The 11,560-nt window shown below is 36.2% G+C and overlaps 2 long non-coding RNA genes across 2 annotated transcripts; both read right to left on the bottom strand.

The window, feature by feature from the left end:
• Nucleotides 1-244: 244 nt before the first annotated feature.
• On the bottom strand, nt 245-2,964 carry LOC127553944 (uncharacterized). Its single transcript, XR_007951852.1, has 3 exons — nt 2,788-2,964; nt 1,438-1,507; nt 245-271 (listed from the first exon to the last, which is right to left on the bottom strand). It is a non-coding gene; the product is annotated as an uncharacterized LOC127553944 (long non-coding RNA).
• Nucleotides 2,965-3,806: 842 nt separating this feature from the next.
• On the bottom strand, nt 3,807-10,465 carry LOC127553945 (uncharacterized). The gene is made up of 5 exons (XR_007951853.1): nt 10,368-10,465; nt 8,590-8,637; nt 8,287-8,332; nt 5,330-5,361; nt 3,807-4,050 (listed from the first exon to the last, which is right to left on the bottom strand). It is a non-coding gene; the product is annotated as an uncharacterized LOC127553945 (long non-coding RNA).
• Nucleotides 10,466-11,560: the final 1,095 nt, after the last annotated feature.

The following is an 11,560-nucleotide window of genomic DNA, read 5'->3' as shown; positions in this document are numbered from 1 at the left end:
TACACCTTCACGAACTGGCAATTTATCGTTATGTGCATTGAATCCTCCTTAATTGATAGCTTGGCACATCACAGTGTTTACTCTAGTTTTCTGTTATTGGGTGGTATGGGATTTTATTATTTTTCAAAGAAGCCATTTTTCCAAAGAGAATATATGTCACTGAAGGAATGGTGAATTTCACTCATCCTCTTAAGATCTCTCTATCAGGAAATCAGCAAATATACCGAATAAGTGCACAAACTCACCTGCCCAACAGTTGATTTCATCATCACTTTTGTTTTATGGAGCAGCAAGTATTCATTGGAAAGGAAAGAAAAAGAATATGAAATATTAGTCCTCATTTTACAAGTGTAGATAGGCCTAATTTGAGTAAAGGACCTTTCCAAAAAAAGCCATCCTATACATTTGCATGGACCCTGGAACAGAAATCCCCTTCAGTATGAGACTGTGAATCTGGATCTTCACGAATAATTTTCACATTCACAGTAAGTGAATGTATGCTTGAAGCATCTTTTTTTTACAATGGTGAAATTCAAGTGAGAATTTGTGTTTATGAGTCTACTACTTGGAGATTGAGAAACGCAAAGTTGGCCAAGTGGTGACATCATGGATTTTTCCTCTAAAGTTAAGATCTTGAGAATGAGAAATATCCTCTAACTGCTCATATGCATTATACGCACAAAGTGGGGAGTAAGAAATGGTAAGGTAGTTGTCAAATTCATAGTATTTTGGTGGCAATATAACTATCCTTAGAAATTTGAATGCCTGCAGAATTGCCTTGGATTTTCCTTTCAGGAATCACTTTTTTATTGTGTTTTGAGCTAATACCCTGGCAGCGAGAGATCTGCCCTCTCTGCTCAATCTATTTTTGCTTTATGTGCCATGGCAAGAGCTACAATTAGGCCTCAACTTTCTTTCTCAATCCCATTTAACTCAGTTCACTGGTTTGAGAGACATTATATTCTCACTCAACTAACAGCACCATTCAGGACATTTTACCTCCCAAAATTCTCCTCCCTGGAGTGAATGAAAGTATCTAATCAGTCAAAACAAAAATATAGAATGTAGAAAAAAATTAAAATTAAAGATAATGGGGCAGGAGCTAGAAGGCCCATTGGTTAGAGCACCAGATATTGGAGTCCTGGAGGCCTGAGATCAATTGTACTCTCAAACCCTTCCAATGTAGTTTCAGACATTGCACAACTCATATGAAGCCAATGGCTATGCAAGTTTTTTAAAAAAACCAAATGATGCAGGTAATATTTTGGCAGCAGAGACCATGTTAAGCAAAAGTCCCTTCTAGTTATGCGTTTGAAGGTATGTAGATTCATTACGAGATATTATTTTTCCTGGAAAACAGGAATGTTTTCAGAACCTTTTTAGGTCCTCAGTGCAGAGCTAAATTGAAGAAAGTTTGGGGCAAGAAGGGAAGCTCACTCTTCGCTGCTCCACGGTGATTCAAGCTCGGGTGTCTCTTGTGGATAGAAGTGCAATGGACCCCAACGTCCTGTAAGTATAAAATATTTGAAGGTCGAACCAAAGAAGCAGTAAAATGGATAATCAAAAGGAATGTCAGACAATTTTTGAAAGCAAGAGTTCTCTCATGTGTTTCCTTAGAGAGATACCGAGATAGATTTGTGGGACCTCTTCATTCTCCCCAAAGATGTATAATATCAACACAAAGGGATAAAGAGTTGAATGTTTTCTTATTGCAAAGGTCAAATGGCACTGAAATCCAAAACGCTCTATAACCCATAGTTGGACCGGTGGGGCAATTTGTGTGAAATAAAATCATTTGGGGAAACAGAGTAAAACATCTACACTTCCTAGGATGCTCAGTAAGCCAAGATGAAGAAGGACATCCCCTTTGCCATTCAGCAGCTAGCATTCTTCTTGTTCTAAGGTGTAAGTAAGAGTGTGTCTCAATAATCCACAGAAACCAGCTCAAAGCATAATGTGACCAGACAGGAGTTTGCCGGTGTAATTTTGAGCACAAAATTCCAAAGAGAAATGAAAGGGGTGAGAGGAAAGAAAACTCAAATGCTGATCCCTTTGCTCATGTCGGCCTTTATGAGGCCTCTGGGGTGTGAAGAAAAAGACTGAGCTAGCACAATCTTTGGGAGTGGAGATGTTTCATTGCCTTGAATGTCTTGGTAATTACTCCTAAATGGGAGTCTAAGGAGAATCGGGAGTGTTCTTTCCTAAGTCAAGACACTCCAAGCATGCCTTGTTGAAAATTTTCCCTCAGAAAGGTTGATTTAGATTAAGCTTTGAAATCAGTGGAGGATTCTGGGAGGACTCCGAGTCAGCAGTCCTAGGAAAGGTGTGTGTCTGTGCGAAGGAGGGTTGTGTGTGTGTGTATGGCATGAAAACACCTTTCTGTTCTTAAATCGATCATTTTGTAACTACAGCTCTGAAGTGGTTAGAGGAGGTATGAAAGGAGGAAAAAGAATAAAGTCAAAATGTACACAGCTGGGAAGAAAGGAACTATTTCTAGGGGAGTAAAGATGGGACTTCATGACTCTAACTTCATGTATAAATATATACACCTTCACGAACTGGCAATTTATCGTTATGTACATTGAATCCTCCTTAATTGATAGCTTGGCACATCACAGTGTTTACTCTAGTTTTCTGTTATTGGGTGGTATGGGATTTTATTATTTTTCAAAGAAGTCATTTTTCCAAAGAGAATATATGTCACTTAAGGAATGGTGAATTTCACTCATCCTCCTAAGATCTCTATCAGGAAATCAGCAAATATACCGAATAAGTGCACAAACTCACCTGCCCCTCTGTTGATTTCATGGTCACTTTTGTTTTATGGAGCAGCAAGTATTCATTGGAAAGGAAAGAAAAAGAATATGAAATATTAGTCCTCATTTTACAAGTGTAGATAGGCCTAATTTGAGTAAAGCACCTTTCCAAAAAAAGCCATCCTATACATTTGCATGGACCCTGGAACAGAAATCCCCTTCAGTATGAGACTGTGAATCTGCATCTTCACGAATAATTTTCACATTCACAGTATGTGAATGTATGCTTGAAGCATTTTTTTTTTTACAATGGTGAAATTCAAGTGAGAATTTGTGTTTATGAGTCTACTACTTGGAGATTGAGAAACGCAAAGTTGGCCAAGTGTTGACATCATGGATTTTTCCTTTAAAGTTAAGATCTTGAGAATGAGAAATATCCTCTAACTGCTCATATGCATTATACGCACAAAGTGGGGAATAAGAAATGGTAAGGTAGTTGTCAAATTCACAGTATTTTGGTGGCAATATAACTATCCTTGGGGATTTGAATGTTTGCAGAATTGCGTTGGATTTTCCTTTTAGGAATCACTTTTTTATTGTGTTTTGAGCTAATACCCTGGCAGCGAGAGATCTGTCCTCTCTGCTCAATCTATTTTTGCTTTATGTGCCATGGCAAGAGCTACAATTAGGCCTCAACTTTCTTTCTCAATCCCATTTAACTCAGTTCACTGGTTTGATAGACATTATGTTCTCACTCAACTAACCGCACCATTCAGGATATTTTACCTCCCAAAATTCTCCTCCCTGGAGTGAATGAAAGTATCTAATCAGTCAAAACAAAAATATAGAATACGTAGAAAAATAATTAAAAATTAAAGATATTGGGGCAGGAGCTAGATGGCCCATTGGTTAGAGCACCAGATATGGGAGTCCTGGAGGCCTGAGATCAATTGTACTCTCAAACCCTTCCAATGTAGTTTCAGACATTGCACAACTCATATGAAGCCAGTTGCTATGCAAGTTTTTTTTAAAAAAATGATGCAGGTAATATTTTGGCAGCAGAGACCATGTTAAGCAAAAGTCCCTTCTAGTTATGTGTTTGAAGGTATGTAGATTCGTTACGAGATATATTTTTTCTGGAAAACAGGAATGTTTTCAGAACCTTTTTAGGTCCTCAGTGCAGAGCTAATTTGAAGAAAGTTTGGGGCAAGAAGGGAAGCTCACTCTTTGCAGCTGCATGGTATGTCAGGCCAGGATGTTCTTTCTGAATTTGGTTGGAATGCACGCCAACCGCCTGTAAGTATAAAAAATTTGACGGTCGAACCAAAGAAGAAGTAAAATGGATAATCAAAAGGAATGTCAGGCAATTTTTGAAAGCAAGAGTTCTCTCATGTGGTTCTTTATAGTAATCCCGAGATACATTTGTGGGACCTCTTCATTCTTTCCAAAAATGTGTATTATCAACAGAAAGGGGTGAAGAGTTGAATGTTAACTTATTGCAAAAGGTCAAATGGCACTGAAATCCAAAACGCTCTATGACCGATATTTGGACCGGTGGGGCAATTTGTTTGAAATAAAATCATTTGGGGAAACAGAGTAAAACACCTACACTTCTTAGGATGCTCAATAAGCCAAAATGAATAAGGACATCACCTTTGCCATTCAGCAGCTAGCATTCTTCTTGTTCTATGATATAAGTAAGAGTGTGTTTCAATATAATCCACAGAAGCCAGCTCAAAGCATAATGTGACCAAACAGGACTTTGCCGGTGTAATTTTGAGCACCAAATTTCAACGAGAAATGAAAGGGATTTAGAGGAAAAATACTCAAGTGCTGATCACTTTGCTCATGTCGGCCTTTATGAGGTCTCTGTGGTGTGAAGAAAAAGAATGAGGTAGCAAAATCTTTTAATTGTTTAGATGTTTCATTGCCTTGAATGTTTATGTTAATTATTTCTAAATTGGACATTAACTAAAATGGGTAATGTCTGTACCAAGGCAAAATCCTCAAAGCATACATTTCTAAAATTTTCACTCATTACGGTTGATATTGCTTAAGATTGAATTTCATTGGAGGATTCTGGGAGAAATTCAATTAGTCAGCAAGCATAGAAACTGTATGTGTATGTGTAGTAGAAAGGAGGGTTATGTGTGGGTATTTATGAATGTATACACATATAACTATACATCCCTTTATGTTATTCATAAATATATCATTTTCTAGCTATACCTTGATATGGCTGGGGAAGGGATGAAAGTAAGAAAAATTAAAAAAAAAAAACTATACATCAGAGAAATAAAGATCTAATTGCAAGACAATACATATGGACTTTCATGAATATAATTTCTCACATTAATATATATACTTTCTTGAACTGGTAATTTGTTGTTATGTATATTGAATCTGCCCCCCAGTGTTTAGCTGGAGACATTGCAATGTTCACTATCCTTTTTTGTTATTATGTTCTATTTTTTTTAATATATGTCTCTAAACGAATGCTAAATTTCACCACTCTTCCAATGACCTCTGTCTGATGAAATTATCAAATATAAAGATTAAGTTAAGAACCTTACCATGACAAATGTATGTTTCATCGTTTTCTCTCCTTGTTTGATGTTCCAGGGAGAATTCATGTGAAATAAGAAAAACACAAACGAACATGTAATATTAATTCCTCCTTTAAAAAAGGTTTGCCTAAAGTACCTTTAAAATGAAAACCATCATTTGCATTTCAGTGGGCCCTGGAAAAGGAATCCTCTTTAGTGAAAGACAGCCTATGTCTCCAAGAAAAATTTATCATTCACAGTATCTCTCTTACATGAGCATTCACAGTATCTCACTCACATAAGTATGCATTCACAGTATCTCTCTCACATGTGTATGCATTTACAGTATCTCTCTCACATGTGTATGCATTCACAGTATCTCTCTCACATGAGTATGCATTCACAGTATCTCTCTCACATGAGCATTCACAGTATCTCTCTCACATAAGTATGCATTCACAGTATCTCTCTCACATGAGTATGCATTCACAGTATCTCTCTCACATGTGTATGCATTCACAGTATCTCTCTCACATGAGTATGCATTTACAGTATCTCTCTCACATGAGTATGCATTCACAGTATCTCTCTCACATGAGTATGCATTTACAGTATCTCTCTCACATGAGTATGCATTCACAGTATCTCTCTCACATGTGTATGCATTCACAGTATCTCTCTCGCATGTGTATGCATTCACAATATATCTCTCATATATGTATGCATTCACAGTATCTCTCTCACATGTATATGCATTCACAGTATCTCTCTCACATGTGTGTGCATTCACAGTATATCTCTCACATGAGTATGCATTCACAGTATCTCTCTCACATGTGTGTGCATTCACAGTATCTCTCTCACATGTGTATGCATTCACAGTATCTCTCTCACATGTGTATGCATTCACAGTATCTCTCTCACATGTGTGTGCATTCACAGTATCTCTCTCACATGAGTATGCATTCACAGTATATCTCTCACATGTGTATGCATTCACAGTATCTCTCTCACATGAGTATGCATTCACAGTATATCTCTCACATGAGTATGCATTCACAGTATCTCTCTCACATGTGTATGCATTCACAGTATCTCTCTCACATGTGTATGCATTCACAGTATCTCTCTCACATGAGTATGCATTCACAGTATCTCTCTCACATGTGTATGCATTCACAGTATCTCTCTCACATGTGTGTGCATTCACAGTATCTCTCTCACATGTGTGTGCATTCACAGTATCTCTCTCACATGAGTATGCATTCACAGTATCTCTCTCACATGAGTATGCATTCACAGTCTCTCTCTCACATGTGTATGCATTCACAGTATCTCTCTCACATGTGTATCCTCTCCTGTAGGGCTCTTTTACAAATGTGAAATTAAAGTCGGCATTTGTGTCTATGGATTTGCTCAACTGGAGAGATTTAGAAATGCAAAGAAGTTGGACACGTTGTGACATGATTGATTTTTTCTCTAAAACTAGGGTGCTGGAGAGTTCAGAAATATACTCAAAGTGCTCATTGATTATAAGCATACAGTGGGGGACAGGAAATGGTAGGATAACTTTGTTAGGCAGATAGGACCTCTTTAGTACCCACTATGCTTGGAGTCAATGAAAGCGACATGCAGTCATTACCCTGAGTGAGACATAAAAATCATGATGGTGAAGATAATTCTGAACAGGTTATTTCACTCCATTCTCTGACAACAGAGAATCCCTTTCAAGGAGTATTTCTAATGCTTTAATTTTTTAAAGATATATCAAAAATATAATTAGATACATATGTTTCCATTGAACATGGATCCCTTCATGATTGTTTATGCTGTGATGTTTCTCACTAGGTTGAAATTTTATTAAAAGGCCTTTCTGATGAGAAATTCCATGATGATTTTTATGTCTGTCAGCATACTGGGTAGAGATGGCATCTCTCTGCTTATTTCAATGACAAATATACAACGTTATTTGTTACAAAAACATTTCTCATAATTATCTTTTCACTACAGTGATAAGCACCTAGCAGAAGACAAGACAATTATTGTGAGAAGAGAACATATGATATTATTCATGAATTCTTTTTTCTTCCAGATGGGTTGTTTCAGGTCACTCATTTTGGCCCTTTTCTGACTCAGCCAAGTCCTTTCCCTTTCTAGAATGGCTGCTTCATCACAATCTGAAACCTATTCTCAGAAGTCCTTTCCAATTGAGACCTCCCTGTCTGGGAGGATAATATCTGGATAGGATAATCCCCCAGACATGCTTGAGGGAATGTTTGCTCCCCTCCTCCTATGGAACACTTCCTACTTTCTCCTGTGCTTTTCAAATAGATTTCCTCAGCTAGCTTGACGGAGTGACCAAAGGAGTGAAATGGATTTGGTGGTACATTGATCAACATCCTAGGGCCTACCTTTGCCAGGATGCTCATTCACTCCCTTCTCCTTCCTATGTATGAAAAAAGAGCATTCTCTTTATTTACAGCTGATTATTTTATCTGCTTCTGTGCACTTCAGCTTGTCTGCTGCTATTGTATTTCATAGCCTGTATCTAGTTTTAGAGAAATCTGCCTTTTCAGATTTTTTTTTCTGCAAATTTTCTATTGGGAGGCAAATGACACCTCACATGTGCGGCTAGAGGTGTACTATTGCCCTGAGGGTTTGGTTTGGTGAAGACAGGGAGAGACACCTAGAGACAGTAACATCCTGAATGAATATTTCAGGAAATATTACTAGAAATATCCAAAAGATGATGAGAATCTCGACGATGACATGTGGAGCTGAGAAGACACTCCTTGATCATCAATTCTCCCCCTACCTTATTTGATAGTGGTAACCAGAGATGTTGAATAAAGCATTAACTGCCATATTGTCTTTTTTATAATTGTAAGCATGCACTTGGTAGAGATGAAACTCACTGCTCATTAATTTTCTTCAAGAGAATGTTTTTCTTTGTATTATGTGATTATTATATAATAGAAACTCACCAAAAAATCCTAATCTTTTTTTGAGAATACGAAATTTCGTTGTTTTCTGAAAAAAAAAACATTAAAAGTGACTTAGATTAGTATTTAGAGAAAAAATGAACTATCAATCAATTTCCTAAGATGAAATTAATGTTAGATTTTTCCATAGTGGAAATTCCCCATCCTTGTCCCCTACCCCATAGATGACAACTATCAAGAGAAAAGGAAAATATAAGAATACTTGGATTGCCTGAAAGCTGTGTTTCAGTATTGTTCTAATGACTATATATATCCTAAATGTTAATGTCATTTCAATAAACTCACCATATTTGATGTTAATGGAAGTCACTGTGATTTCAATCCCTGCCATTCCTTGAAATGAAAATAGAAATTTATATAATATATATATATATACACACATACATACACACACACACATATATATAGGTTATAAATGATATATATTCACAAATACATACATCTATGAAATCATTTATAAATATACACACACATAAAAAGAGACAGATAAAGGCAGAGACAGACTAAGCAATAGTTCTTATGAAATTAAATGAGAAAACGACTCATTTTATAATGATCTTGCATTACCTATTTCAAAGGGCCTTGAAAAGTAATCAAGTTCATAAATTTTTTCACTCCAGTTTGTTGCTTTCTCTTCCTATATCATGTGATCTATACTCTCTTGTTCTCAGTATCCTTTACATTTCAGAAATTAAATTTCTGATTTCATATAGACAAAATGTGTGTGATCATACCACATATACTCACAATGCAGAGGTAGCTTAAGTTCATTAAAAAAGGAAAAAAAAAGAAAAGCACAGCACAGCATCTAGTGAAATGCTTTTTTTTTTCTGTCATCAGTTATCACTCCATTGTATAAGAAGAACAATTTTAGATTTTTAGAAATATGCAGAATGGATAGGATCCCCTAGAGTTCCATAGAATGTCAAGATGGGATCAAATCTGGCACTCTCATTGGAATCCTGAGACAACTGAATCAGAGCAGTTCAATTACTTGCCCAGAATCATACAGCATATAAAGACGGGTCCATATGAGTCTTGAAGGACAGTGAACATCATTTCTAACTCCAACAAGAATATTTGCCGTCTAACATAATTTTGCCATTAAATACATTCCTGAAACTCTGTATGCTAGGTATCTATCAACATAATTTGGTGGATAAGATGCCCCAACACCCCATTTGTAGAGGGAGTTTCCTGATCTGGCTGTGCTGTATAACAATGCCATTATACTACCCATCCAAATTAATTATCTGTTCCCTCTTAAGCTGTTCTTCGACCGATCCGCATGTCCTCTCTTTCTGTCTAACAGTTTCTTCCCTTTTCTCAGGAATACTTAGGGAGAAAAATGGGTGGCAGGCAGAAAAAACAGCAGTCACTGTAGCATAAAATCCATGCTTTCAAAAAAGGCAGATCTCTTAGGTCTGGCCAGTGCTGGAAGAGGAGAGAGATTTTTCACACCATTCAATCAATAGTACTACTAGGTAGCATTTGAGGCAAAGAATCTGCTCTCCCTTCACCTACCTCCTTCCTCAACATTCTAAATAAACAACGGAATAAATGAATCTGGGAGGGGAAAACCCTCAAGGTTTCTGGCCAAAAAAATGAAGCTATTTTGCGTTCAATATGAGTCAATGGGGCACCCAAACTATGACCACATGGAGCTTGATCCAGGACCTTTTGGTGGCCAAGTTAAATCACATTGGTTTTGGAAATTAAAGTATTAAATTAAAATAAATTTAAAATTAATAAATGAAATAAAAATTTTAAAAATAAATTATTTAATTTTAAATTAATTTTTAAATTAAATTAAATTAAATTTTTAAATATTTAAAAATTGAACCATGTTATTCCTGGTCTTTAAAAAAGGATAGGCATTGCTACTTATTGGAAGGAGGGGAAGAGAAATCGTGATTATTTAAGGAAGACAAGTATTTTGACAGGCAGATATTTAAACAGTAAAAGAAAAAAAGAGGAGGGTGGTTAAAGGGATTCCATTGTTGGAATATTGAATGGTAATATCTGAAGGACAATGAATGGTAAATTAGAAAAGCAGCACCTACCAAACATTCTAGAATGACGTCTTCACAGGAACTTTAGCACAATATCAATTTTCTAATTGAAAAATACTATGTTAAAATCCAATAATACACCACCTCCTTTTTTCACTGTCCTATGGTCAGGACTGACACCATTTAGTTGTTCTGTCCACTTTTAAAACAGAGGCTTTATGATGTAACACCTCATATTAGCTGATTGTGACACCTGTCAGAGTTGTCCAGATTCAAAACTTTCTTTCAAGGTCTTTGCTATATGCTTATTGCATATACATAAAGTTTTTGATTTTTTTAAAAAGTTTCAATTCCTTATAGGTCTCTTTCTCTGAAAGCATTGATTCACTTTGAAAAGCAAATTGCTTTGGTTTATCATATGTCACAATATAAGTTATTCAACTATATCTGAAAATAAAAGTTTTCTCTGACTGATACTTAGGAACTAAGACTTTCCATGATATAAATATTTAATATAACACATCCTGTAAGTGAATCCACATATAGAATTTAACTGACAATGGAAAGAATAAGTAAGTCACTAAGACAATAAACATTGATTAAGTGTTCCCACTGGCCATGGCACTAAGCTTTGTGCTCAGACCAAGAAGATTTTTTTCCAAGACAACCTATACTGCCAGGAAAGTCATAGTTAATTAATAACAATATGTGTAACATATACATATACATATATATACAAACACCTATATATGTAGATAAGCATATATATATATATATATATATATATATAATTGATAATAAGATGAATGACACAAGTGAACTCTGTGTAATATGAGTGAGCTCTGTAAAAGTACAAAAACCATGTCCCCTTTGATCTAGAGCTGGAAATTTTCTCACATCCTCTCAGAGTGAGATAAACTGTATCATTCAAGAGCAAATCAAGCAAATCTACCTCTTCTGGGAAGTCACAACCCCAGGCAAGATTTCACATTCAATTGAGATGCATCAAACTTCCTCTAGACATACACCAAAAATGGGTCTTCAAGAAATGGTTCATTGCGGATCTATGTCTCCCTTGAGAAAGATATGCCTGCTGAGAGAATCCCTCCTAATGTTTCTTTAACAATAAAGCCTCTCCCTAATAGCCTCTGGGTTAAGCAAATTCTTTCCTTCTGAACTCATGTCTCAGAGAAGGAACCTCACTCATTCGTTGCCTCACCTCATTGTCTGGTGGCCCCTTGACG

This window comes from Antechinus flavipes, chromosome 3, assembly GCF_016432865.1.
Source record: "Antechinus flavipes isolate AdamAnt ecotype Samford, QLD, Australia chromosome 3, AdamAnt_v2, whole genome shotgun sequence".
NCBI classification, from domain to species: domain Eukaryota; kingdom Metazoa; phylum Chordata; class Mammalia; order Dasyuromorphia; family Dasyuridae; genus Antechinus; species Antechinus flavipes.
Note: the sequence above shows the minus strand (reverse complement) of the source record. Positions and strands in the feature narration are given on the sequence as shown.